At 41.0% G+C, this 27,474-nt stretch overlaps 1 protein-coding gene across 4 annotated transcripts in view; it reads left to right on the top strand.

The window, feature by feature from the left end:
• hivep3b (HIVEP zinc finger 3b) overlaps nt 1-27,474 on the top strand; it is a 69,686-nt gene that overhangs the window by 22,391 nt on the left and 19,821 nt on the right. The window contains exons 2-3 of one of the 4 annotated variants that reach the window (XM_078932868.1): nt 24,295-24,404; nt 24,983-25,090. The exons of 2 other annotated variants lie outside the window; for them this stretch is intronic. The gene's annotated coding sequence lies outside the window, so the exon portion shown is untranslated. The remainder of the gene's footprint in view (nt 1-24,294; nt 24,405-24,982; nt 25,091-27,474) is intronic. One more of the 4 variants, XM_020699645.3, reaches the window with a different exon arrangement.

Here is a 27,474-nt window from a genome sequence, read left to right as displayed (position 1 = left end):
CATTGCTTCCTCACCATTTTTACTTTGCCATGTTCCCTGTATTTTCCTGAGCAGTTTGAAAATTTGTGGCAAACATTTTGTGTCAGAAATGAAAGTCATCCCACTTGTGAGCCACCAGATTAGATTTTCCCTATCCACAGATTGGATTTTCACTCTCGGTTTAGCCATTTACTGGAAGGGACATCTTTGAATTTGCTTACATTTTGAGTTCAGGTTTATAAATTCCCGTCCAGCTTTGTGAACTCCAAATAAATTCCTACCCTGCTGGAAAATTCCATTGTTAGTCCATCTGTTGAAAATTAGTCTTGGCCAAAGTAGCTGACCTTGTTTTTCTCTCCTCGATTTAATTTTGCATAGCCAGATGTCTGCAGTGTGTTGTCAGCCATGAAAAATATCTTGCAGGAAAACATCGGCATCCTTTACTTTTTAAATTTCACCTTGGGATTCTGGCACTATGGAATAGATGTGCCCTTGCAAAATGATTCAATCTCTTCCTAAAAGTTGCAGGCAGTGGTGAAGTGTGACCTCTATGAAACTTTATGAAACACACAAGTTCCGTGCTTAATAGTCTTTTCAAATCTTTAATGTTTTAATAAGCTTTTGATCCCCGATTCATATGTTTGCTTCTACAAAAAAGGAAAAAAAAAAAACGAGATAAAACATTGTTTTGGTTCATTTTCTTTATACATTCGTTTGCTCATCTTTCTGCAGTTACCTGAAAAACCTAGCCATATCGGTTGCTGTCATACTTTGTGAGATCAACATTTTGTCTTATCAGAGAGCAACTGCATCTAATGTTAGTGACCACCGAAATCTCAGATCATAAACTTCCTAGTCACCTCTCTAAGAAATGAACGCTGCTTTTATTTTTGCTCTCGTCATTCGTCCGTCGTAATCGATGAGGACCATCTAAGATCATCTGGGTCAGAGAGCGTCGGTGCGCAGATGGCTGGTCAGTCCTATCTGCGCACGAAAGGTTCTGGGACAGTGAGGGCAGGGAATGGAGGCTGTTGTTTGGGGATTAGCCGCACGGACCTTCCTGGCTTGGCGCTGCAGTTGGGCAGCAGCTGTCCTGTTGGCTTCACACCATTCTGCACCTCTTTGGACTTGGGAGCGCCAGCTGCTTTTGTTTGTGGCGTCCTTTTCAAAGGAGGCAGGGTTCAGGTTGAAGGCTTTCACGGAGTATTTAAGAGTGTCCTTGAAGCGTTTCTTGGGACATCCCACAGAGCGTTTCCCTTAAAACATTTCACCATATAGGAGTCTCTTTGCAGCCGGTGGTCTGGCATGCGGACGACGTGGCCTGCCCAACGTATTTGATAATGCATCACAATGGTATGGATGCTGGGCAGGCCGGCACGGGCAAGGACTTCAGTATCAGGGACCTTGTCTTGCCACCTGATGCCCTGGAGGCGTCTGAGGCATGAGGTGTGGAAATGGTTCAGCTTCCTGGCGTAGCGCTGGTACACTGTCCAGGTCTCGCAGGCATACAGTAGCATAATAGCCGGATATGATTATCATCAGGATTCAAATTCTGATCTGCTGACAAATGAAAACATGGTTTTGCTGGCACATGTTGCGTGTCCTCTCCCAAAACTTTGGGTTTGCTTTTATCTGTAATGGACTCTTATTTTTGTGAATAGGTGAAAGGGGAAGATTGATGCTTATCTTATTATCTTGGAACTGCTGAGGTGTGGCAAAGACTACAAAAAGTCTCTGTTCAGATGATCTTAGATTAGTTCAGCATCTTAAAACAATATAAACAAAAACTCCCATAAACAATAAATATATTGTAGAAATAGGGAGCAGTTTTATCATTAGTGGGCACTGAAAGTGCTTGTATCCACTGGACAGGTTTTACACAACGTTGACAGTGAATTACACAGAATCAAACCCAGCTGTAGAAGAGAAGTCAGCAATTCAAAACACCTACTGCTACGCTCTGATGAACTTCCGCAGCAGTGGCTCAGTTAAGCTCAGTTTTTCTGGTTTAATTTGGTAAACCAAGCACTTGATAAATGAGGCAAATGTTGTCTACATTGTTGTTGTAATTGTGGCTCTACACAAAATAAATGTGCCCACTTGCAGCTTTACCTTTGGTTGGCAGCCCTTGGCCTTATCCTCTTTGCAACAAACATTAGATCTTCTACACCAGTTAAACAAAGATTGGCAATGCAGCTTTCAAAACAAAGCCATCATTTCACACAAATCCAAACTCAAAGTCCAGTTTTGACTTCTTTAACACTTTTTCATCTCTTGTAGCTAGAGCTTGTCTTGACCAGCAAAAGACTATCAATCTGTTTCTTTAGGCTGCAGACCATAAAATAAACGAATTCTTCATACGGGAAAACAATTTGGTTTTTGGTAAGATTTCTTTGGTAATTTGGGAAGATTTCCTAAAATAAGTTGTGATGTCCTGCTCTTTTAAAATGAAATAAACTTCTTTTAACATTCCTCCATCCACTTTAGAAGAACAGAAACACTTACCTGAGCACAGGTGTTAGCTCACCTTTGCACTTATAGTTTGTGTGATTGAATGAATGAAATATTTCACACTAGTTGGTTTTAAGGCATAAGTATGCATGTGAACACTATCTGTTTTGTGTACATGTTGACATGTGGACATTTTTACAGCTAGCAGGTGTGTTGATAACATTTGAGTGTGTGTGTGGACAGGCCCCGCCCTTTTTGTACTACATTTGAACCTTACCGTAACGATAAACAACCAGTAAACTTGTTGCTTTATGCTGCTTCATTGTCTTATCCCCCCTCCCCTCCTATTATCACCCTCCTACCCCCCCACCCTCTCTTAACATCCCTCCCTCTTCTTCCCTTCTTTCCTTTTCCGTCCGGTCCAACACCAAAGACTTTCAAACATGATTGAAATTAATAAAGTTTGGCCTCAATTACAAAAGGGGTTTATTCAGTCATACCTTTGGTATTGTCTGAAGATTAATAACCCCTCTTGTTAAAGTAAAAACAAGAAACTGGACAAGAAACTGGACTGGAACGAGAACACCACCCTGCTCAGCAAAAAATGTCAATCCAGGATGTACTTCCTGCGAAGGCTGGCCTCTTTTAACATCTCCACCAAGCTTCTCAGTATGTTTTATCAGACGGTGATTGAAAGTGCTCTGCTGTACGCTGTGGTGTGCTGGTGCGGCACAAGCAAGAGAAACCTGACCCGCCTAAATAAGATCATCAGGAGGGCTAGCTCTGTTGTGGGACTGAAGTTAGTGGAGGAGGTGGCTGAACAACGAACATTGTCCAGACTTCAGGCAATTATGGACAATGTTACACACCCTCTGCATGACGCCTTCAGTGAAAGAAAGAGCAGCTTCAGCAGCAGACTTTTATCACAACGCTGCACCACGGACAGACTTAGAAAGTCCTTTGTCCCACGAGCCATCAGACTGCACAACACTCTGTGTTGAGAGCTTTTATTCTTGCTTCTGGTTTTGATTAAGCTGAATTTCTGGGAAACTTTACATGTTTTTAGGAATTGTTTATACTTGCTTTTATTCTTTTTATCCTTTTATATTTTAATATATTTATTGTGTTTTTATCTGTTTTAGGAATGATTGTGCTTTTAAGAATGGGCAGCTGGCCACTTAAAATTTCCTTCGGGATTATTAAAGTCTATCTATCTATCTATCTATCTATCTATCTATCTATCTATCTATCTATCTATCTATCTATCTATCTATCTATCTATCTATCTATCTATCTATCTATCTATCTATCTATCTATCTATCTATCTATCTATCTATCTATCTATCTATCTATCTATCTATCTATCTATCTATCTATCTATCTATCTATCTATCTATCTATCTATCTATCTATCTATCTATCTATCTATCTATCTATCTATCTATCTATCTATCTATCTATCTATCTATCTATCTATCTATCTATCTATCTATCTATCTATCTATCTATCTTACTATCTTACTATCTATCTATCTATCTAAAATATGTCCAACACAAGAGGCCCTCAGTTCTCATCTGTCTGCCCAGCTGTTGGACAGGACAAGTTTAAAAAAAAAAAAAAAAGTGAAATAAACTCTAGAAATGAGCTTTTTTTCCCCATTTCATTCTTCCAAACCCATTTTTGTCTCTGAGTCACAGGGCTGCAGAGCCTATCCCGGCTACTCATTTGGCTAAGGCAGGGTACACCCTGGACAGGTCGCCAGTCTGTCACAGGGCATACACACTCACATTCACACCTAGTGTAGATTTAAAGTAACCAATCAACCTATGAATCATGTTTTTGGATGGTGGGAGGAAGCTGGAGTCCCCGGAGAAAACCCACGCATGCAGAACATGCAAACTCCTTACAGAAAGGTCTCCGATTGGTGATTCTGTCTCCCCAGCCAGTGGGACCAGGCAAGAGCCCTAACCACTGCAACACTGTGCTATTTATAGCTAGTATATATAGCTAGCTATGTGAGGCAAGAGCGCTAACCACAGGCTGCATGGTGGCGCAGTGGTTAGCGCTCTTGCCTCACAGCAACAAGTCCTCAGATTCAAGTCCCGGCTGGGGGACCAGAACATCAATGGGGGACTTTCTGTGTGGAGTCTGCATGTTCTCCCCGTGCATGTGTGCGTTTTCTCCAGGGACTCTGGTTTCCTTCTGTCTAAAAACATGCTTCATAGGTTAATTGGTTACTCTAAATCAGGGGAGGCGAACAAGTTTGACACCAAGAGCCGAATATTTTCACTGTGAGAGTCAAAGAGCCACACCACACACTGACCTGCCAAGACACACACAAACACGCAATTAAAGCCGTATTATTTTCCATAACACACTGCTCTCCCTACAACACAACAGCAAGTATTGTACTTGTGTTTATTTCAAGGAAAGTGTCCACCCTCAATACAGACATCAAATGCAGCTTAGCCAGAGTTAACACAACGACTACCCTGGAGGTCAGATACCCCCCCCCCCCCCCCACACACACACACACAGGCACCTCTTTCTCATCTCACACACACACACACACACACACACACACACACACACACACACACACACACACTCACACACACACACACACACACACCCACTCTCTCTATCTCACTCTTTTCTCTGCCTCTCTCTGACACACACAACTACTCAGTGACGTGCAGTGAGGTTGATGCTGGTGAGGCACTGACTCCTCTGAAGTCAGATTTATGATTGTAAAAACTGAATATTTTACCATTCATCATTTAACTGTTAATTCTTTGTATCTCAACATTCCTCTTTCAATGACCCTTACACCAACAAATACACAAACATCTGGACAGAGCATCCTTCTGGTGTCTAAGTAATTCATATTCACAGTAAACACATTAAATATATTTTACTTCAGTTGTGTGTGGCATAAATTAATTTCAACCTTCATCAAACAATTTTGCTTTTTTAACTTTTTTTATTTAAGATTTAATGATTGACTTTTTGCATGAAAAGCTGATAATTGATGGAAATTGAAATATTGCAACGACTCAGCTCAGACATAAATGTGGCAGGCAAACAAGCAATGAGCTGTCAATCAACTAACTGGGTCAGAGTGCTACTCGTGCCCATCCTGTCACACAGCCAAACAGCATGGAAGTCAATTCTGCTCACAGCCCCCTGACTCATGGTTTTACATCCAAGAAAACATCCTGTGTTCATTTTTATACTCTGAATTAAGCCATTTTACCATGAGGGTAACAATCTTCACGCACATCAAATCTTTATCTATGTGTTCCGGCATTGGCCGTTACCTGCGCAAATGATTGTTGGTCACTTATGTGTCGGGAGCAGCATCAAAACACACACACACGGCCAAATTACTTTTATTATTTATTTTCAAAACCCTCTGATGGATTTGAGTGTTGTTTAAGAGGGAAAAAACTATAAAATGAGGCTCAGTATATAGAAAATATGATGAAACGCAAAGAGCCGCATATCTATTGGCCCGAGAGCCGAGCCGCGTGTTCGTCACCCCTGCTCTAAATTGTCCCTAGCTGGATGTGAGTGTGTACGGGTGTGTGATTGTGGCCCTGTGACAGACTGGTGACCTGCCCAGGATGTCCCCTGCCTACGCCCACAAGTGGCCGGGATAGGCTCTGGCAGCACCGTGACCCTGAGAGGGAATAAACGGATTAAGATGAATCAATGAATTTCTGTTGTTAGCTAGTTTATCTTTTACCTTTCCTTTCAGCTTTTCCCTTCAGGGGTTGCCATGGCGAATCAGCTTCGTAGGTCTAATTCGCATAATTGGTTTGGCAAAGATTTTAAGTCGGATGCACTTAATTGCGCAACCCTCTGTATTTATCTGGGCTCGGGACCGGCACAATGAGAGCCTTGCCAGGGCCCCCTTGTGGCTACATTGGCTAGCTAGTCAGCTAGCTATATGACTAGTTAGTTTATAAGCAATTATGTTAAGGTACATTAATCTGGTAATTGGAAATAGCATGTCTTTAAGACAGTGTTGCTCAAAACTAGAGTTTTATACACTCAGGCCCAGAAATATTCCTGCTGTTCCAGAGCCACAGTGGTGAATCCTTTGTTTTATTCTCGTGATGATCTCTTTATGGTGGACTTAGAAATTGATACAGCTAGTTCCTCAAGAGTTTTCTTCACTTCAGTGGGTGTTGTGCAGGGATTTTTCTTCACCACTGAAAGGATTCTGCGTTCATCCACCACTGTCGTCTTTCATGGATGTCCAGTCCTTTTTGAGTTCCCAAACTCACCAGTGCAGTCTTTTTTCTCATTATGTGACAAACTGTTGACTTAACCACTCCCGACATTTCTGCTATCTGTTTGATAGATTTTTTCTTCTTTTTCTGCCTCAGGATGGTCTGTTTCACATCCATTGAGAGCATTCTTGACCGCATGTTCTCAGCAATAACCTCTGAATGCAAATGCCACACCTGGTATAAACTCCAGACCTTTAAACTGCTGCTTAATTGAGGACAGGTTAATGAGAGAGGAGCCCATGCAGCCTTTTATTTCTTTTCAACCTTCTGAATCATTTCTTTTAATTAACCTTTAGTCCCTTATAAAGAGGTGGCTACAAATTAAACAGCTGTAAATCCTTAAACCCCTTTCTCCAAAAATGAAAGTGGATACTTTCAAATTACATCTGAGATTGACACTTTAAGTGCATATTGCTTAAAAATGTGTATCCTGAAAATGTCTTTGTACACAGCTAAAATAACAAATCTTGCGTCACTGTCCAAATATCTCTGGGCCTGACTGTATCTTGAACATGGAAATATTTATACACTTTTTCCCTAAATCTATCCTAATTTAAGTGAAACAACGTTCGACCTGTCCCTTTTTCTAGACTATAATCATCTGAAGCTAAGGCTAGAATTGCACATATCAAGATAAAATTGTCATGAAAATTATATGTGAATTATTAATCAAATAAAACTTTTCATTGTCTCTAAATCAAGCAAAACCATTTCTGAAACCCACTCACCATCACAAATAAAACGTCTGCTTAAAGATGTTATCTAAAGGATTTAAAAACTTTTCTTGCTTTCCAGAGATATTACTTAAAATAAGATATTTTCAAGATCAAATGACTCAACAAGATTTCTGGATTTATTATCCTAAAACAGCACAGTACATCTTACAAAAAAGTTATTAGTAAGTTATTTTTGTCAAGTGTAATATTCAAACTATAGTTAAAATATTTCATTCCAACTAAACTTGGTAAACTATGCAAAAACTTGGTCAGATTTTGTGTTTGCAAGTTTGGGTTTGGACTCTGTCACAGCTTCGCTACTTTGCTTTAAACAAAATTCATTTAATTTTTTGTTTTAATATTTATTTTGCAGTTTAAGCTTTGATTTGTGTAAATATTAAGATCAGGTGAGGTTGCATTTTCATTATGAAGAGAGACGAGTCGGCTAGATCTTTAATTAAAGGAAGTTTCAGGTTAAATGCAGTTTGCTGAATTTTGGGTTGTAGCAATTTCCTGATTCCTAAATGACAAACACTGAAAGGAATCCGTGAGGAACTGTTCAAAGTTTAATGTCAGTGCTGCTCAGTTCCGTCTTTTATGGAAGTATGGGAGTAATCTGATTCGCTTCATACAGACTTTAATATGACAGTAGACAGTAATATGTTTAATAAACTTTTGTGTTCAAATATGAATTTAATTTACAGAGAAAAAAGTCATTTGATGGAACTAACTTGATCTTAACTTAATGGTAAATGGTGTCTAGTGCTCTCTACCTTCCTCGAGGCCCCAAAGAGCTTTACTGTCGCAGCATTCACCCATTTACACACACACTGGCACACGGATGGCAGCTGTGCTGCCGAACACTGATGCCAACCTATAACCACCAGAGGGAATTATGGTTTAGTGTCTTGCCCAAAGACGCTTCTGCACATGGACGGGCAAGGCGGGGATCAAACTTGTGATCTTCCAATAAGCGGTCAACTGCACCACTGATGCAATAAAGTTGATATTAATGTAATTTCAATCTTGATCTATATTTTCAGGGTCAGCTAGCTTTTTTCTTTGTTTTAAATTTAAGATTTTATTCTGGAAAATTCTAGCTTGTTACAGTTTAAACTATTGTAAACTTGTGTTTTATGAACTTACAAAATTGGCTTCGACAAATGAATTAATATTTGAGGCAATACATAGTGAACACATTAATGAAAATCTAAACTATTTTCTATTTCGGCAATGATGCAGAGTCCCAGTGATTAATGTTTTTTAGCTGTTTTTGTCTTATCATTAATAAGATTTTCTGAAAACCTATTTGCTCAAATGTTTCCTGTAGGACTCCATGCGGCCTTTTACCACAGGAAGTGTGCTGCTGGAATTTTTTCACGGAGCTGTAAAGGAAAAAAAAGGAAGGAGATCCAACTAAGACATAGAGAAACTTGAAAAAAAATGGAAGCATTTTAAGATCAATGAATTAAAATTGGCAAATTGAGCCTCATTAGGTTTTGAAACACGCAGATGAAGCACCAACAATGGAAAATAATGAATTCAGTGATGTTAATATAGTGGTTTGATTCTTTTGGTTAATTTTACATTGCAAAAACTGATTCTTAAAAAGTTAAGACTTGTTTCTAGAAAAAAAGTCTTGTTTTCTGTCTTGCAAGAAAAATTCTCTTAAGAATATCTTTCAAAAGCAAAATCACCTTAGTTTGAGAAAACTTTAGGCCATTTTTTACCCCATTGGCAGATTTTTTTTCCTGCTTATTAAATAAAATATTGTAACGATCCAGCCAGACCGTCACTTAAGCGGGGTAGCAAAGGCCTAACTGCTAATTAGATGGCTTCGTTGGAGAGCTGACCGTGCCCCATACACCGCACGACCCCGGTCAGTCTCAGGAAGGAATATGCAGGAAGAGAGGCAATAATTCCATTTGAGCAACAAGCCCGTTTATTCCAACACTACAAACAGCCAAACAGCATGGAGGGTGACTTCAGTGCACAACCTTCTGACTCAAGGTTTCACCCCTAAAGCTCCCCACTTCCCATGAGCCTTTGGGCCTGAAGACAGGGCTAACCCCCAGGTCGCTACACTATTTTGAATTTTCACTTTTTTTTTACTTATTTCTAGAGGACCTGTTACTGCATTGTACTTGTTATAGACTACAGAATCATAAGACATTAGAGTACATTACACTAGTGAATCTCTTTTTGTGCATAAAAGTGCATCTACGCATTTTAAAGCCTGTGTTAGAGGAAAAACAGTTTTTGTTAAAGAGAACAAACCTTTTGTTTTCTTATAAAATACTCTTAACATGTTGGCACCCACACAATAAAACAAGTTTCATAAATAAAATAAATAGAAATGAAAGAATATGAAAAATGCAGGATAATTTAGGAAACTTTGTAAAAAAACTATACCGAAAGATTAAAATAGAGTTCTACTTTTGGTGTGGCCTTCAAACTGAAACACATTGTGTTATGTTTATGTTTAGCACTTAATTGAGAAATATTTAGTTTTAAAAATGGAGTGAAAATATTGGATCGCAGTACTTACTTTATTTTTTCACATTTTACACTCTTTGGCTCTTCTTCTGCCTCCAACTTCCTAGTGATGATTCAGAGAATAAATAACTTACATGACTTCCGTTTTATTTATTTGGAATCTGAAGGATGTTTTATTTTGAAAAATTGCCGGATTCTCTGTTTCATCCGTCTATGTCACTCTTGACGCAGGCCAAGGCGCTCTTCTCTGTCATTTGATAGGATACCGCTAAAGTAAAACCCAGGAGCTAGCAAAATGAATAAAAACCAAAAGTCTTTGAAAAGTTTCTTTGCCAAGGGGAAAAGGCCCAGCCAGGAGACAGAAGAGGAGCCTTCCACTTCCAAAAAAGACGACAATAATCATCCACCTACGTCTTAAAGACCAGTCCGTGAAAACTTTGTGTGATGTCATACCGGTCCGTGGCGTTAAAAAAGGTTGGGGACCACTGCTCTACGGGATGACAAATCACTTTTACACAAACGGGCAAGAGCTGGATGGAGTCTTGATTCTTCTGCTTAAAGCTTTTGTTTCCCATTTCCTCTCTCTTTGTTGGTTCTTTTCAGACCTTGTTCTGTTTCAGTAACATGTTTCTCTGCATCTTGTATAAAGGATCAGGATTGCAGGGATGCTAGTGGGATGTCCGTAGAAGACACAGGAGAGGCACCACTGGCTTTGAGGAGTCAGATTTCTCTTGAAGCTGATCATCTGGAGGCAATGACAGCAGGAGCGCTCCCCCAATTTCCTTTACGCAACCGCCGTGACCTTTGGGCTCCAATCTGCTGGGGTGCAGTGTTGATGGTCGACTTGGGTGGTCAGTGGAGAGAAATCTCTGTGATGAGAGTGCTGTGTTTTTAATGCAGTCAAAGCAGAAAGTGTTTGCCGTGATGCGATTATTGTTCCATTCACTGGAATCATTCAGTGTCGTCTTCCCTTTTGGCCAGATTAGACTGAACATTACAGTAACAATGAGAGCAGCCTCTGACACATTTCTGTTAGTCTGCTGATCCAAAGTGGGTCAGTTGGGGCTAAATTTTAGGTTTAGTGCTGGATTGTTGGGGGTTTTCCATACATTTGATGCTTGATTAAAAGCAGGCTGTGCTAAAGAGAATCTTTCATGTACTGTGTTTGGGGAACCAACCAGACATCATGCAGTCATTAGGTTCATGTTGTGGTCATTATTTTCCTGCAGTTTTTACATTTACACTATGATCAATGTTTCTGACATTTGGTCCCGTGGATGGAGGTTTGAAAGACCACACAGAAGAGGAAGTCTTCAGATCAATGCACAGATTCAGCGAGGTTCACCCATGAGGGAGCAAGCCCGTCCTGTGGAGATGTGTATGTCAAGTTATTTTGCCCCACTTGAAGGGGAAAGCATCAAATGGAGGAAATACCAGCAGGACTCCACTCATGACTCAAGAACTCCATGAACATGTCTCTTTTCTTTATTGGTTGAATGCTGTAAAGCATTCAACCCTTTGTTTTCCTGTTTCTCTTTATTTATTCTTCCACCTATCTTCCGCCGTTTTTCGGCACTTAACTCCTTCTACAATTTTTAACCTATTGTAACCATTCAACTTTTAAAATGTTCAGCTCCTTCATCTTATTAATGCTATGACTTTTGGTACTTCTAATCCTTGTACTTTTTAAGATATTCCAGTTTTTCCGGGAATTTTTGCCCTATTAAAATGCATTGGGAAGTTATGGTACATGAGGTTCTGGATTCGACACCCGGTTCGGACCCTTAAATTTTTTTTTACTATTTTACTTTTAAAATGTTGAGCTCTTTCAACTTATTACAGTTATTACTTTTGGTCATTCAAATCATTGAACTTTTTAAGATATTCCATTCTACTTTTACAATGTTCAGCTTTTTCATCATATTTCTGCTTTCATTCAGCAATACAGCATTCAACCCTGCATTTTCTTCTGGAAATGCAGCTCCTTCTAGTTTGTATTTGATTTTAGACAGAGACCTTTTCCAGTTTTAATGAGTAGTTGAAGAAACCAAGCAAGGTGAAAAACTTGTACAGAAATAATACTTATGCAAATATATTCTGTTTTACAATTAAATTACAAATAACTATAAATTAATTTCAAATAACAAAATATCATATTTCAAATGATCAAATTTCACACAATGCACCGTGATCAATTACTCAGACAGACATAGAAAATACATTTCAAACAATTCACGTCTAAAGCGCTACAAAGACACAGATAACGCGATAAACAGCTGATCTCTAAAGGCGCCCCTGAAACAGCTGATCAACCCTCGATCTTACCAGCTGCCTCTCCACTTTTTTAGATGCCTGGGGTGGATTTTTCTTTCGTCTGATGGTTGGCCTGAACGTCTGCTTCCTTCAGCTCGCCTGTCAGATCAGTGATCACCGCTTTTGCACGACACGTAAATCACCATGCGCACACAGCGCTGAGGTGGGTTTAGTAGGAGAATAAACTGTAAGCTTAGGCTGAATAGACTTGTCTTTCACTGTGGTTAGCAATTACTTGGACTAGCCCGGTTTTGAGTAAACTCCCTGATCAGAAAGAGACCCTCCTGCCTGGCGGGGAAGAGACCGTGCTGGTCTGTTCTGTGGCCCAGTCCTCATGTTTGACCACACTCAGCCTAAGCCTCCACCTGTCGACTATGCCCTCCTGTTTGTGTTTGTGCAAGCAGCAGTAAAAGCACTAGCTGCTCCAGCTCAACAGGTCAAATTAACATAGCAGCAGGTTACTGCGATGTGCAGATAAGGCATGGCGCCGGGCCTGCACAGAGGCAATACTAGCCTCTGTGCTTTCATGCAAGGATGCAGTAGCTGCAGCAAAAAGAGGAACTTCATAAAAAAGTGTATAGCTTCAATAAAAACAAAAACACACGCTCCATGGGATGACCTTGCTTCAGGAATCGGACTACAGATTCCACTAATCATGACAGATACCAACACAAATTTAACCTTTCCTGAAATTTGGATTTGGGATTATAATGTAACAAGTTCATTTGCTTGGATAAAGTTTATCAGTGTTTCAATCACACTAGTCCTTTTTCTGCTGTATTAGCTTTAGATTTTTCATAACAGGGTTGCAGAGATCCCCTTTTTCTTTTGTTCAGATGTGAGAGTAAAACAACACCGCTGACTGTAAGCTGCGTGGGAGAATGTGCTGTGATCTTGACATCCATGCATGAGTGAAGCTAGTGGCCACTGGGAGGACGGCTTTTAAAAAAGTCAGTTCCTTTTTCTATTTTTACCTCCCCTCACCAAACCTATGCTTTGTCATTATTTTATTTGAATTTGGGGATCTCTCCTGCAGCTCATGAAAGCCAGAATGAGTCTTATTCTCAATCACTGTGTTTATATTCACACAGATTACTAATATTATGCATCCCGTAGCATCTTCCTTTACATAATCATTCATCTCAGCACTAAAGTTCTCATTTCTAGCTAAACTTTAAAGTTTAGACTTTATTTTTCCTCATTCATACAGTGGTGCTCATTAATGTTTCACTAATAAGTTGGTGGGTACAACGGAGGAGAGAGTGGCACATGGAGGGAATGATGCCTTTCTTATGTATTTGAAAAAATGAGAAGAGGGAACTGAAGAAGCCGCAGAGAACCTGGAAAATGAGGTGGCCAGTACTTCAGTGTTTCACAGGATCAGATGTTCTATTCGTGGGGAGCCTATACAGTGGGGCAAAAAGTATTTAGTCAGCCACCTGTAATTTTATCATAGACGTACCTCAACTATGAGAGACAAAATGAGAAAAACCAAAGAAAATCCCATTTTCTGATTTTTAAATAATTTATTTGTAAATTACGGTGGAAAATAAGTATTTGGTCAATATCAAAAGTTCCACTCAATACTTTGCTACTTACCCTTTGTTGGCAGTGACAGCAGTCAAATGTTTTCTGTAAGTCTTCACAAGGTTTTCACATGCTGTTGCTGGTATTTTTGGCCCAGTCCTCCATGCAGATCTCCTCTAAATCAGTGATGTTTTGGGACTGTCGCTGGGCAAAACAGACTTTCAGCTCCCTCCAAAGATTATCTATGGGGTTCAGATCTAGAGACTGTCTAGGCCACTCCAGAAGCGGTCTAGAAGGAGTGGCTTCTTACGAAATCGTTCCTTTGTTACCCGGTCAGTGTGTTTGGGGTTGTTGTCATGCTAAAAGACCCAGCCATGTTTCATCTTCAATGCCCTTGCTTATGGAAGGAGGCTGTCACTCAGAATCTGATTATACATGGCTCCATTCATTCTTTCCTTTACACGGATCAGTCGTCCTGGTCCTTTTTCTGAAAAACAGCCCCAAAGCATGATGCTTCCACCCCCATGCTTTACAGTAGGTATGGTGTTCTTTGGATGCAGCTCAGCATTCTTTCTCCTCCAAACACGATGAGTAGAGTTCTTACCAAAAAGTTCTATTTTGGTTTCATCTGACCATAGGACATTCTCCCAGTCCTAATCTGGATCATCCAAATGCTTTCTAGCAAACTTTAGACGATGTGCACATGTACTGGCTTTAGCAGGGGGACACGTCTGGCCCTGCAGGGTTTGAGTCCCTGGGGACGTAGTGTGTTACTTTGTTACTTTGGTCCCAGCTCTAAGCAGGTCATTCACTAGGTCCCCTGTGTGGTTCTAGGATTTCTGCTCACAGTTCTTGTGATCATTTTGACCCCACAGGGTGAATCTTGTGGGGAGCCCCAGATGGAGGGAGATTATCAGTGGTCTTGTATGTCTTCCATTCCCTAATAATTGCTCCCACAGTTAATTTCTTCACACCAAGCTGCTTACCTGTTGCAAATTCAGTCTTCCCAGCCTTGATTTTCCTGAGGTTAAAACTGTATGGCTGGATACCTCCGAAATTGTTCAGTTTTTTTTCTAATGTTAAGCTAGCTTGGGGCTGTGAGGATGTGTCAGCTAACAGGAGAGAGTGAAAACAAAGAAATGAGGACTATCAATGTAGGGAACTTCTGCGCCAACAGTTCAGCCCACAGCCCAGAGGTGAATTTCTAATGAGCTCCTGATGCGCTGCAGAAAATGTGGCTTAAAAAATGACACAGGTTGTTTGATATGTGCTAAAATGGGATAATCATAATTAAAAGACCAAACGGAATGGTTTTACAATTGTAAAGGGATGGAGGGAAGGGTGTCTGCTTCCATGTCCTCTTTGCGTGTTGATGAAGAAACGTAGAGCCACTTTCTCTTTTGTGCATAACAGGCACATTTATTCACATGAGAAAGACGTAGTACATGCTCCTCGGATCATGGAGTCTGCCATACACACCTGAACATTGCACATGCGCAGCTCTGCTGCAGAATCACCCGACATCACTGTGAACAGGTTACCGTAAAGCACCTTGTATGAACACACATATAAACACTGGTTCTAACTTTACCATAACACATTGAGTAAGGGCGCACTTTAATCTTTACATCTTAACACCCCGACTTGAACTTAGCTCACTGTGTTAAATTTTGATTCACTTATCTGTTTCACATTAACACATTAAACACCAAACAAATTCTGGGAAAACCTTTGTAATTTCAGCTTTGTTGCTGGCTTAGTCATCACATCGGCTGTCATTTTATCAGTTGGACAGTAGTTTAACAAAACTACTGGAGCGGTTGGAGGAAAGTGTCAGGAGTGTTGTGTGACAGAAGAGTGCCAGCAAGACTCAAAGGAAAGGTGTACAAGACAGTGGTGAGACCAGCACTGCTCTATGGGTTAGAGACGGTAGCAGTGAGACAGAGACAAGAGGCTGAGATGGAGGTAGCGGAGATGAAGATGTTGAGGTTCTCCTTAGGAGTGACCAGGTTAGACAGGATAAGGAACGAGTACATCAGAGGGACGGCTCATGTTGCCTGTGTTAGCGACAAAGTCAGAGAAGCCAGACTGAGATGGTTTGGACATGTTCAGAGGAGGGATAGTGGATATATTGGTAGAAGGATGTTGGAGATGGAGCTGCCTGGCAGGAGGGCAAGAGGACGGCCAAAGAGGAGATACATGGATGTCTTAACAGAGGACATGAAGTTGGCTAATGTTAGGGTAGAAGATGTCCATGATAGAGTGAGGTGGAAAAGGATGATTCGCTGTGGCGACCCCTGATGGGAAAAGCCGAAAGAGAAAGAAGACAGTAGTTTAACAAAACTTTACCACTTGTCACGATCTCTCTGATGAAATGGTATCTGATGTCAATGTGCTTGCACCTCTGTCTGTTAACAGGGTTTTTAGCTAGAGCTATGGTGCCTTGATTGTCTTCAAACACTTCTGTCTTTGCATAGCTGCATCTATCTAGGTCAGTGAGTAACTCTCTCTCTAAGTAAATGACCTCTTGTAAAGCTGCTGCAAGAGACATGTACTCTGCTTCACATGTTGAAAGTGCCACTGTGGGTTGTCTTTTTGTTTTCCAAGAGATGAGTGAGCTTTTCTCACTCAGACTCACACAGTACCCTGAAACACTGCGCCTATCCTTTACATTAGATGCCCAGTCAGCGTCACAGTAAACCCGGAGGCCTAAAATACCTGAAGAATTTTTGTTAAAGCACAACTCCTTTTCCTGAGTACCTTTAAGATACCTGAGAACATGTTTAACACTGTTCCAGTGTTCTTCTGTAGGATCCCCAAAATGTTGAGAGAGTCTGCTCACAATATAACTCAGGTCCGGCCTAGTACTAGTTGACAAGTAGATTAGACTTCCTACTGCTTCCCTGTACTTCCTTACGTCTGTCATTTTCTTTCCGTTGTCAGAATAGATCAGTTTCTGTTCACAAGGTGTCTCCCTTGGTTTGCAGTCTTCCATTCCAAATCTTTCTAAGATCTTATTTATGTATCTTTTCTGCGACATTTTGACTTGGTTTTCGTTTTGATGGAAATCAATACCCAAAAAGTGTTTCAATCTTCCCAAATCCTTCATTTTAAATCTGTCAGTTAACATTTGTTTTACATCACTTAGAGCCAGTTTGCTGCTTCCAGCCAGAATAATATCATCAACCCAAATCACAAGGATCACTTTTTCATCCTCCCTTTTCATAGAATAAAGACAGTGATCTGCAGGATTCTGTTCAAAACCGTTTTCCGTCAAATACTTGTGTAGCAATAAGTTCCAGTTTCGACCTGATTGTTTTAGCCCGTAAAGTGACTTATGTAGCTTACACACAAGTTTTTGACCTGATTTCATTTTCTTCTCAAAACCTTCTGGTTGATCCACAAATATTTCACAGTCTATTGGAGCATGCAAATAGGCTGTCTTTACATCCATTTGGTGTAGGATTAAACCTTCCTGTGCTGCTTTTTGCATCACTATCCTTACACTTGTCATGTCTGCAGTGGGTGAAAAAGTCTCACTGAAATCTGTCCCTTCTTTTTGGTTATAGCCTTTAGCCACAAACCTTGCTTTAAATTTATCACCTCCGTCAACGTCTGTTTTAACTGCGTAGACCCACCTTCCCCCCACTGCTTTCCTGCCTGCAGGTAACTTAGTGAGGGTGAAAGTCTTGTTGTCTATCAGTGACTTCATTTCTTCCTCCATAGCAATCTTCCATTGCTCTGACTCTGCTGATGCTACTGCTTCCTGGTAGGTATTGGGGAGATCACATACTGCTCTGTAACAGAAATCTACACACATTTGGAGATTGTCGTTACATTCAGTGTCATAGTCTTGGAGATAAGCCGGTTTCTTTTTGGTTCGAGTCGGATTCTTTCTTTGAGCTGTCTCCCGGGGTTTCCCCACACAGGATTGCTCTGCCTCTACTGGGAGAGTTTCAGGAACCTCACAGTCAGTGTCAACATTTTTATCCATTTCTTTTTCCATCTCTGTTGGATCATCATCTAATTCATTTTTGTGTGTCTGTTTTTTGCTTTTGTATTCTGTACTGTTAAAAATCACAAGGCTGACTGAATATTCATATAATTTGTTGTTGAAACTGAGCCAGCTGGATACAGTCAATTGTCAATCATTCTTGCCGTTTGGACCAGGCTGACTATGGAAGCGATTCTGTAGCATAATTAAAAATAAAAGTCTTCTGATTATTCTGTCACTTAATTAAAATGATAATGAAAATGGCATTTTCAAAACGTTCTCTGGTAAATGTGTAGCAAAATTCATTTATAAATGTCTAATTTGACAATTAAAATGGATTAACAGAAATGCATCAAAAGACTCAAATTTAAAATGAATAATCAACACTTCAAAATGCTTTTTCATTTTCTATTTAAAAACCGCTTATTTTGTGTCATAATTCAAATGAAAATGCAAAGAGGGGATTGCATTTTCATTTTATCATCCACCCTGTGAACATTGTCACATTATTCAATTCCATTTAGCATTTCCAGAGGGGAGGCGGGTCGATGACGTCAGTGCTATCTCCGTGTGTCCGGCTGCTAACAGACACAGACATGCTAGGAGCACTATAGCTTTGTGTTAGCGGCAGAGGAGAGGACTTTGTGATGGTTGTGAACTTCTGATGATTTTATACAGCTTCTCAGGACGACGTAGCAGCATTTCCGCCTTCTGCGGACGCACCGCGGTTCGTCGAAACTTCCCCCCGGACTAGCTTTGTCTTCAGACCGGCAGCTGCCTTCCTCTAGCTGAGCGCTAAGCCCCGCGATCCGAAGCTCCCGATCGCCGAAGGCGGATGTGCTGCTAGGATCTGAGAAACCATCATATGAATTTGTGTTTCCAGTGGTTTGTGTTTCCAACATAAAGGATGATGTAATTCCCACATGTTTACATCCAAGATGCTCATTGTCCGTTCAGAGTTTTAGGTACCTCCACACGGCTAATGTTTTTAGCACATATTAGCATAATGCTAACCCGTCTTTCGGGTCCTCCTTGCAGCGAAGAAAAAAGCACTGACCATACGGGTTTAAATAAATATGAGCGAGCAGGCCCTTAATAATATTCATAACAGTAATAAAGAACATTTAGAAGATAGTCTCCTGCAGCTTTGCGCTAATTTTGCTGTTGGATGACAGCTGGAGTCCCATCAACAGCTATAGCAGATTTCACCATGCTAAACGTTTGCTGGTTGGACCAACACGCACTCAGCTTTGCGCTGAGTGCGTGTTGGTCCAACCATCTATCTTCTAAATGTGCTTTTATTACTGTTATGATTATTATTAAGGGCATTTTCATTTTAATTTTGAGTCAAAAAATGCAGCTTCATTTTGAAAATGAAAAAGTATTTCTGGTTTTGACTTTTATTTTTAATTATGCTACACAATGGCTTCCATAGCTGACAGCTCAAAACTCTTGCCGTTTGGTCACAACGCATTTTTCTAAAAAACAAAGGCAGAATCAGAATTCTTCCCCTACCCCTCCAGCTTCTCCCTATCCCCCCAATTGTAGGGAAGTTTGGGGGGTAGGGGAGGCTGAAATAGTTTTTTGAAGGGGAAACATTCGTGGCTGAGGACTCTGTCTCCATCCACTGGGAGGGTTGTTACGCATGGCACTGTGCTGCAGAGAAGAAACGCATTTCTTCACGCAGGTGTGCTCTGAAGCACAGACGTTTACGTGTAAATGTGAGTAATGACTTTTTGTTTTAGCATGACGTTTTAAAGCTGTGAAGCTGAAGTTGTTTTGCATTTTCTGAGCCCTGGCAGCTACACGTTAAATCGGATGACCAGCGACTATTGGCATAGTCACAGAGTGGGAGGGACATCCAGATTAGAAGACACTATTTTTCTATAACTCTCCGGGGAGCCGTTTAGCTCGTTCTGTTTGCGGCGCCTTCCGTCCGTGGAACCAGGGTTCAAATCCGGGCTGCTCCTTATTCCCTTCTGTGCCGGTCCCAAGCCCGGATACATTGGGAGGGTTGCGTCAGGAAGGGCATCCAGCGTAAAAACATTGCCAAGTTAACCATGCAACTTGTCCTCGAAGGAGAGGTTGTTTCGCTGTGGCGACCCCTGATGGGAGGAGCCAAAAGAGAAAGAAGATTTTTCTATAACTCTCCCGTTGGAAGGCTACATGTAGGAGTAGGGAGAAGCCATAGGCCACGAGCATAAAAGTTTTTAATTTCTTAAAATAAACATTTTCTTTAGTTGATTACATATTATTTATGTGTAGCTGCTGTTGTAATTATCCAGTGATTGCAGGTTTTATGTGTGTATGCAGACAAATTGTTGTCATCAAACCATCAGTTGGATGCAAGGCTGTGTGCAGCCTATTTATGTCAAATGTTACACATGTCATACATGTTCTTTGCAGCTCAGTTTTGTGTTACTTTTCTTTCTTCACTTGGACGGTTTGATCCTTCATTAATGGAGTTATGTGGGTTTTAATTAGCTGTCAAAATTTTAAAGGATTAATGCTAAAGTAACAAGCAAATATATGTTTTCTGTGTAACTGTAATTGTCACTTTAAAAGGTTATAATAAAGAAATAACGATTTTTTTTTTTTTACATTAAGGAGTAGTTACATTTATTTTTCATTACATTTAGTTACATGTATAGGCTATATCTGGCCCTTTGAGGACAGCCATGCTGATGTGGCCCTCGGTGAAAATGAGTTTGACATCCCTGCCTTAGGGGAAGAATTTGGATTTGGCCATCCATTTGTTTGCAAGTAAACTCTGGTACAGTTTGATAACAGTGGGAATACAAATAGACTATCCAGTGGACCAAAGAGAGTAAATAATGTGAGTGCATATTTTTAGTCAAAAAGAAAAAAACTGTCTATGATTTGTTTTTCAATCAAACTGCAGTGAATCTTTGTTGAACTTAGGCTACACCACTGCTCCAAGATTTCAAGTAATACTGTTAATATTTTGCACAAGTTTTGTTTGTTAGCGTTCACAAGCTGTTGCAAATCAGTTTACAAACACAAAGAGACAAAAATGCGTAGAATCAGGTCATCCAGCAAATGTTACTTCATCTATAATACTGTCATTTTACTTCAGTTCCTTATTTTCAGCTGCATCTTTTGCAGTTTGCGGTTTAATGTGAGCATTAGGTAAATCAAGTTGACATGGGTTTAAAAGCACTTGGTCTGTACTTTAATGCCCTGTTCTGCAGGTGTTTTGATCAGATTTTTGTGTGTGTGTGTTTTTAAAAAACAGTGAAGAGCTAACTTTATCGTCTGGCGTTCGAGACATGCTCGTAATTCCCAAACTTTCCCTATTAGGAAAAAAGATGAAAACAAAATAATGACACAGCTAAAACTTATTTACGTACTTGGGTAATGACCAGATGTGGTTGGACATCCTGTTCCTATTAGAGCAACACAGCCCAGATTTACTTCCAGATGAACACAAACAGTTGGAGGAATATTGGACTCGTGGATTTTGTTTCTATCATTACACACCGGTTGTGTGGGCAGAATATGTCAGTTTACGGAGAAACCACACGTCTGAAATCATCTCCCCTCGGAACAGAGAGAAGTCATTCAGAAAGCCCCAGTATTTTTTACTTTCTATTTTCCTGCCTCTGTCGCCTGTTTGTGGGGTAAAAGTCTAAAACTATGTCATCTGTATGGTTGTCCAACCACTTATTTGGTCTAAACTATAGCTTGTGGTCTTCAAAACGGCGTAGGAAGTTTCTAAAAAGCATGGCAACTGCATTTTAGGTGTTGATGGTCTCGTTACAACATATAGGGTGTGTGAATACACAGGGGAGACATTGTGTTCATTTGCTGTAAACAAGAGCGGGTTTGCATGTACAGTAAGTCTGACTGCACTCTGGGCCAGTGGGTAGCACACTGTTACCAGTGATTTTAGCATCATGAAAGCTGCCTTTGACACTTTTACAATCACTGTACTTCGCAGTCTTCAACATTTTTGACACATCTGTTGTTGAGCCAGCTCTGTTTATGCGCCTTCTGGTCCTCGGCGTGGCCAGTCTGTGCCGAGGACCTTTCCTTTCGATCATGTCCACAATGGGAGTTCTGTTCCCCAACACGCAAACACCTTCCTGACCCAGTGTGAGGAACAGAGGACAAAGCGGACAGGAGAGGATCCCCCCACAGGGCAGTACAGTATGGAAGGTGTGCGCTGAAATGGGCGAAAAATGCGCACATTCAGGCGCACACAATACCTTCCATTGGCTTTAAACACAGCCAATGTATAGCGAGGAAAACGGTAAGGGAGGAGGACGATTGCTGGACAGGTGGAAACTCCAGGGACAACACATGAAGAAAAGGTGATACTTAAAAAAAAATCAGAACAAGGGAAAATCACATTTTGCCTCTGACTCATCCCATCTTCTGGCTTGTTGGTCCCACCACGTGTTGCACAAATCCACTTTCCTTCTGCCTGCCTTCTGATCGGTAGCCCAGCCATCCGTTCATTCTGGGAGCTGGTTCGCCGCTGTGTTTATTTTAGAGAGTGTGACTCATACTTCCTGTGCTGTGCCAGTGAGGCAAGGCTCTATGGAACAGCAGGATGCCCGCTCGTGTTTAATTCTCTCTTTCTGTTTTCCTTTCTCTGCCTCTCTGCTGCGTTGCTTAAAGGCCCAGCCCTCTGTGTAATGCGGGGGCTTGCTTAATTGGATGACACTGGAATTCATTTATGATGTAGGATCGGACTTTCACTGGAAGATTTACGCAAACCTGACATATTCATGTCTGTGAATATTTTGCCATTGAACTTCTCCTTCATATAACACTTTAATGGAGTAGTTGTGCCAAAAAGGAAGTGATGATTGTGAGGATGCACCTCTGGGGCTCTGAGCTGCAGAGGAAAACCCCGTGTAAGACTTGTTTGTAATCTTGTATGTTGGCAACGTGCCCCTGCTGTTAAATGTGCTTCAGTTACAGAAACGGCAGTGGATGACTTTTTTTTAGGATCTGTGGAGATGACTTCAGCTTTAGAGGTGTGGTAAATGTAAAAAAAAACAACATTTGGGTCAATGCTAAGTATCCTAAAGTCCCACTCTGATAATTTTTTAATCTATTTTAAAATCAGTCCCAGTGCATTTTTGTTTATAGTTATACTGTTTTTTGCAACAAAAAACCCCCAGTAGTTTTCTAGAACATAGCTTCTGCAGAGCGGAAGTAGTTCACTTGAAATTTTGCTCTGAGTTGTGGGCGTGACTGTTGGGGTGAAGCAAACCTGCCCCCTTACCATCTGTTGGTACATGCTCTCCCAATAGATTACAGCCCTTCGAAACCTAACCTAACCTTACTGGTGCTACAAAATTGGCGAGCAATATTGGTGCTATCTAGCTGGACAGTTTTGAGCCAGATGCCAGGTCAGATGAGGAAAACACAGATGTACACGGATCTATTTGTCTACAGATGGATGTATCGGAATGAAGCGGAGCAGGGAGCTTGTGGCTTTCCATAGTAGGTTCGACATCACAACTACAAGCTTTTTCAAATGGCATTTTTTTTTCCGTCTGCTCCTGATTCACAACATTTGAATCGGTTATTTAAAAAAGGGGCCAAGTCCACAATTTTTCAAAATAGAGATATTATATGTTTTATGGTCTTCAAGGGAAAAGCTATCTGATTATGTGCAAAAAAATCCCAAGTCTGTTGTAATGTATTGACTATCCTTGACATTTAAAATGCATTAAGTGCAAAATTCCTGGACTTGGGCCTCTCTTGCATTGGTTTAGCTTTATCCCATAGTTGGCAGCACTAGTTATTCAATATGGCAGCACCCCTGATAAATTCAAGAAGGGCCCAAGTCCAGAGACTTTAGTTTGCTAGTCCTCTGAAATGATAAAAGTGAGCTGCTTCATATTATAGCATTTGGAAGCTATGAACTGGTGCTAAATCTGGGTAAAGTAGGAATCATTTGGTGTAGCCTCCCTTTAAGCTATGCAATTAAAATCATTTCCTGGAAAAAAAACCTCTTGGACTTGGGCCCCTTTTGAACCAACTGATTCAATTTGAATAAAGAAATACTCAGAAATGCAATTTTAATCTTGTTTTTTTTTACACATGTCCTCCATCATTAGAAAAAGGCCACAAGAACATGTTAAAAACACCAAACGAGAACGAGGGTTAGGCGGGTTATTGGATGCTCACAGTCTGGACAGGAAAGACAGATGGTGAAAACATCTATCCTCTTAAAAATGTAGCACTGACTTGTGGATTTTTTTAGAAGTTTACCACAGTCGAATGAATCAGCAAAAGTGTCCACACCTTCTAGTCAGAGCACAAGAAGCATCTCATTCAAAAAAAGTGAAACATCTTCTAGAACACATCCTAATTTCTTAGGAAGATTGTTTCCCTCATAGTTATTTTAAAAGACCCTTCTCCCCACCTCATCTTCGTTCTCTGTCTCCTTTCTCCCTGCACATTTTTACAGTGGAAACAGTGTCCCCGTCTCTCACTCTTTCTCCATCACTTCTTTTTTTTCCTTCTCTCTCTCTCAGCAACACACCCACTCAAACAGTCATATCCGCTCTCAGTCTCTGGCTCTCCCTGCTCGTCTCACAGTGCCTGTAAAGAGTCTCTGAGGGGGAAGACCAGACTGCTTGGTCAGGTAATCTAAACTCTGCCTCTCTCTGCTCCCCACTCACTAGCTGGCTGTTTTTCTCTGCTTTTACAAGCTATCCATCTTCCAAATGCAAATACTCCAGGATGACTGAAGGTTTTGTTATTTATTATTCAAATTCAAAAGTTTTTTTTCTGATATTTTAGCAGTCAGAGATGTGTTTTTTAGCTTTTTAATGGTTTATCACTTGTCCTTTGTGGAAATATTGAAGCTCATTTGTTGTTAAATATCGCTAAATCAAAACTTGTTCATCTTTTTTTGAGTTTTCTTTGAGATCGTGTTAAAAATTTTCAGCATTTCTGGTCTGCTTTTTCTGAGGCTGAAGGATAGAAAACCTGCATTTTTTTCCACTTTTCCTGACTGTCCCTGTAGAATGTCATTAAAACCTTGGATCTCACCTGCTGTCACTTTGTCTGCGTCACTATAGTGTGTACCATCCTGTTGGATGTAAAGATTCATGCTGATCTGCATCTGACTTGTTTTTGTTTAATGAAAATGTGATAGCAGTGATCTGTCAGTCTTACCACAGCTTTGTGAAATCCCTCTCCTCCCCGCTCCTGCTTCAGAGGTGCAACGGTGCATCCTCTCACAGAGCTCTGAGAGGGAATGAGGGCTCCAGTATGCACCGTTTTGTCAGGAAGCATCCTGCTTAGCAGCACTGTCCCCGTCTGAGTGTGAGTTTCAGCCTTTGAGTGTTTTTTTGTCCCCTCCTTTTCTTCCAATGCCTCTGCGATCTGTGTGTGTTACTGTGCAAAATTGGGGGTGGTGGGGTGGTGGTGGTATTTGACTAACAGCCCTCAGGGGGACTCTGATTAAGCTTTCAGTGTCTGGGATGCAGCAGAGTCGTGTGGTTCAATGTCAAAGGTCATGCCAGTTTGTCAATGCAAGAAGGGGTAAGCAGTACCACTTCTCACTTCCTGCTGCCACTGAGTGTCTATATCGGAGAGGATGCTGGGAGATAAATTTAGACCTCCAGCTCCCTCTCCATCTGCCGTTGCTCAGAGTAGGATGGTTTCCATGGGAACATGTACCAGGCTATCGCCAGAAAAACAGAAAGGGGAAGAGGGAGATGTGTGTTTGTGTATGTTTATTTCTTTTTTTTGGTTTGGATGGCGAGGGTGGTGATGTGATGGCACTTTTTAAAACACCTAGGGAGGTTCTCTGAGCATATTCTAACCACAATAAGAAAACAAAAGGACTGGTGGCAAAAGTTTGAGTTGTGAACCTGCAACACAGCTGAATGTGTGATGGGATTTATAATTTTAGAAGTGCTGGACTTTCCAGCCAAGGAGAAGAAATGAGACAGCGTGTTGCGGCACGTGCGTGTGAAGGAGGCGGGCAGGGAGCTCTTCGGTGCATCAGGGCTCCCTTGGGTTCCTGCATCAGAACCTATTTGTGCTGAAAGAGACTCCTCTGTGCACGCGTCCCTAACTCATCCTGTCTTCTCGTCTCTATGAGGAGTCATTAATCACATTTTAAGCAGACGCACAAGAAATAAGTTTAACAACAAATCACCTAATGGCAGTTCTGGGAATGATAACAATATGGTTCAGGACATGCAAAGTGTTGACAGCTTGCTGGTTAGGATCTGCCCCCAGCAACGGGGAGAATTTGAAGCTGCGTCAGTGTCTTTCTGCACACACCTCAGCCTAAAAATAGAATAAAGAGCTCCCTTGTCCAACCCACACTGCATTTACATAACTTTGTTTCATCAGAGATCTTATTGTGGGATCTTTTTCACCCTCCAGGATCTGGAGAGGAATCATTGGTGCATCGTAGTGTTATTTTACATGAGAGGCACGTTTGTTAAAATGCCATTCCTAAGGACTGAGGGAGAAAAGCTCCTACGTGAAACCAGGGAAGGTAACTCCAAGGTACTGCAGATGTTCAGACAGTTACCTAATTTGTTAGTGGAGGTTATTGCATGAGTGTGGGCTTTAGCTTTATGGAGGGAGTATGGCACTCCATCCCCTTACCTTCCTGGCACTGACTGTGTGTTTCCTCACTCAGAACTATCAGTCTAGACTGCAATGAATAATGGAAGAGACACTCTTCCCACCTGAAAACCCTACAGTTGCTTTGCTTAAGAACTGCATCAACAAATGTGCTTGAGATCATTAAGCATAAATTCTGACAACCAAATGAAGACTCTTGATGTCATAGTGTGAAGGCAAAACTACTTTTCTTTTGCCCCTCCCAACCCACAAAGATGAGTGGTTTCTCACGAGCTGATGTAGACCAGCCCCTTCTAGGAAGAATCTGTACTGCCAACCCCGCCCCAGACTACCACAAACACCCACTTTCTCCGGAGAGCTAGAGGTGATAGGCAAACATTTTTTCCTTTTCTAAGCACAATATGAACATCCATCTTTGCAAAAGTTTGGATGGTATTTGTTTTCGTGGGCGAAACGCAGACACTCTGTGGAGGCCGCCTCTAGGTCGACGTCATGAAATGGGCGGTCCCTCAGAGATCAAAGCATCTTACTTCCGGGTCATTATCATTTACATGGATATTGTTTACTGTAGAAGGCTTAAGAATAGCATGATATAGGCCCTTTAAAAGCAAACTGGGATTCTCTGCTCTTTTTTATCCTGCAAAATCGAATTATTTTGCCTTCATATTGAATAAATGTAAACTTAAAGGGGGATGCACGGGGGAGCAGTGGTTAGCATTGGTTCAAATCTGTGTGGAGCTTGCATGTTCTCCCTGTGCATCCGTGGGTTTTCTCCAGGCTCTCCAGTTTTAATCCAGCCTAAAAACATGCTTTATAGGTGTCTCCTAATTTCCCTTAAGTGTGCATGTGTTTAAGTAACAGACTGGCAACCTGTCCAGGATGGACCCTGCCTTCACCCAACAGTAGCTGAGTTGGCTCCGGTAACCCAGTGACCGCTGAAAGGGATTCAGTGGGTACTGAAGATGGATGAATGTAATGCAAACTAAAAGTGTGTTCTTCATTTATGCTCTGCCCTTAATCAGTCATTCTCCACATTCTCTTACTGTCCTTTAACATTGCACTGCAAAAACTCATCTGCTTGTCAAATTTCTTGTCAAATTAAC

Source organism: Oryzias latipes, chromosome 16, assembly GCF_053564925.1.
Source record: "Oryzias latipes strain Hd-rR chromosome 16, Olatipes_Hd-rR_3.1".
NCBI classification, from domain to species: Eukaryota; Metazoa; Chordata; class Actinopteri; order Beloniformes; family Adrianichthyidae; genus Oryzias; species Oryzias latipes.
Note: the sequence above shows the minus strand (reverse complement) of the source record. Positions and strands in the feature narration are given on the sequence as shown.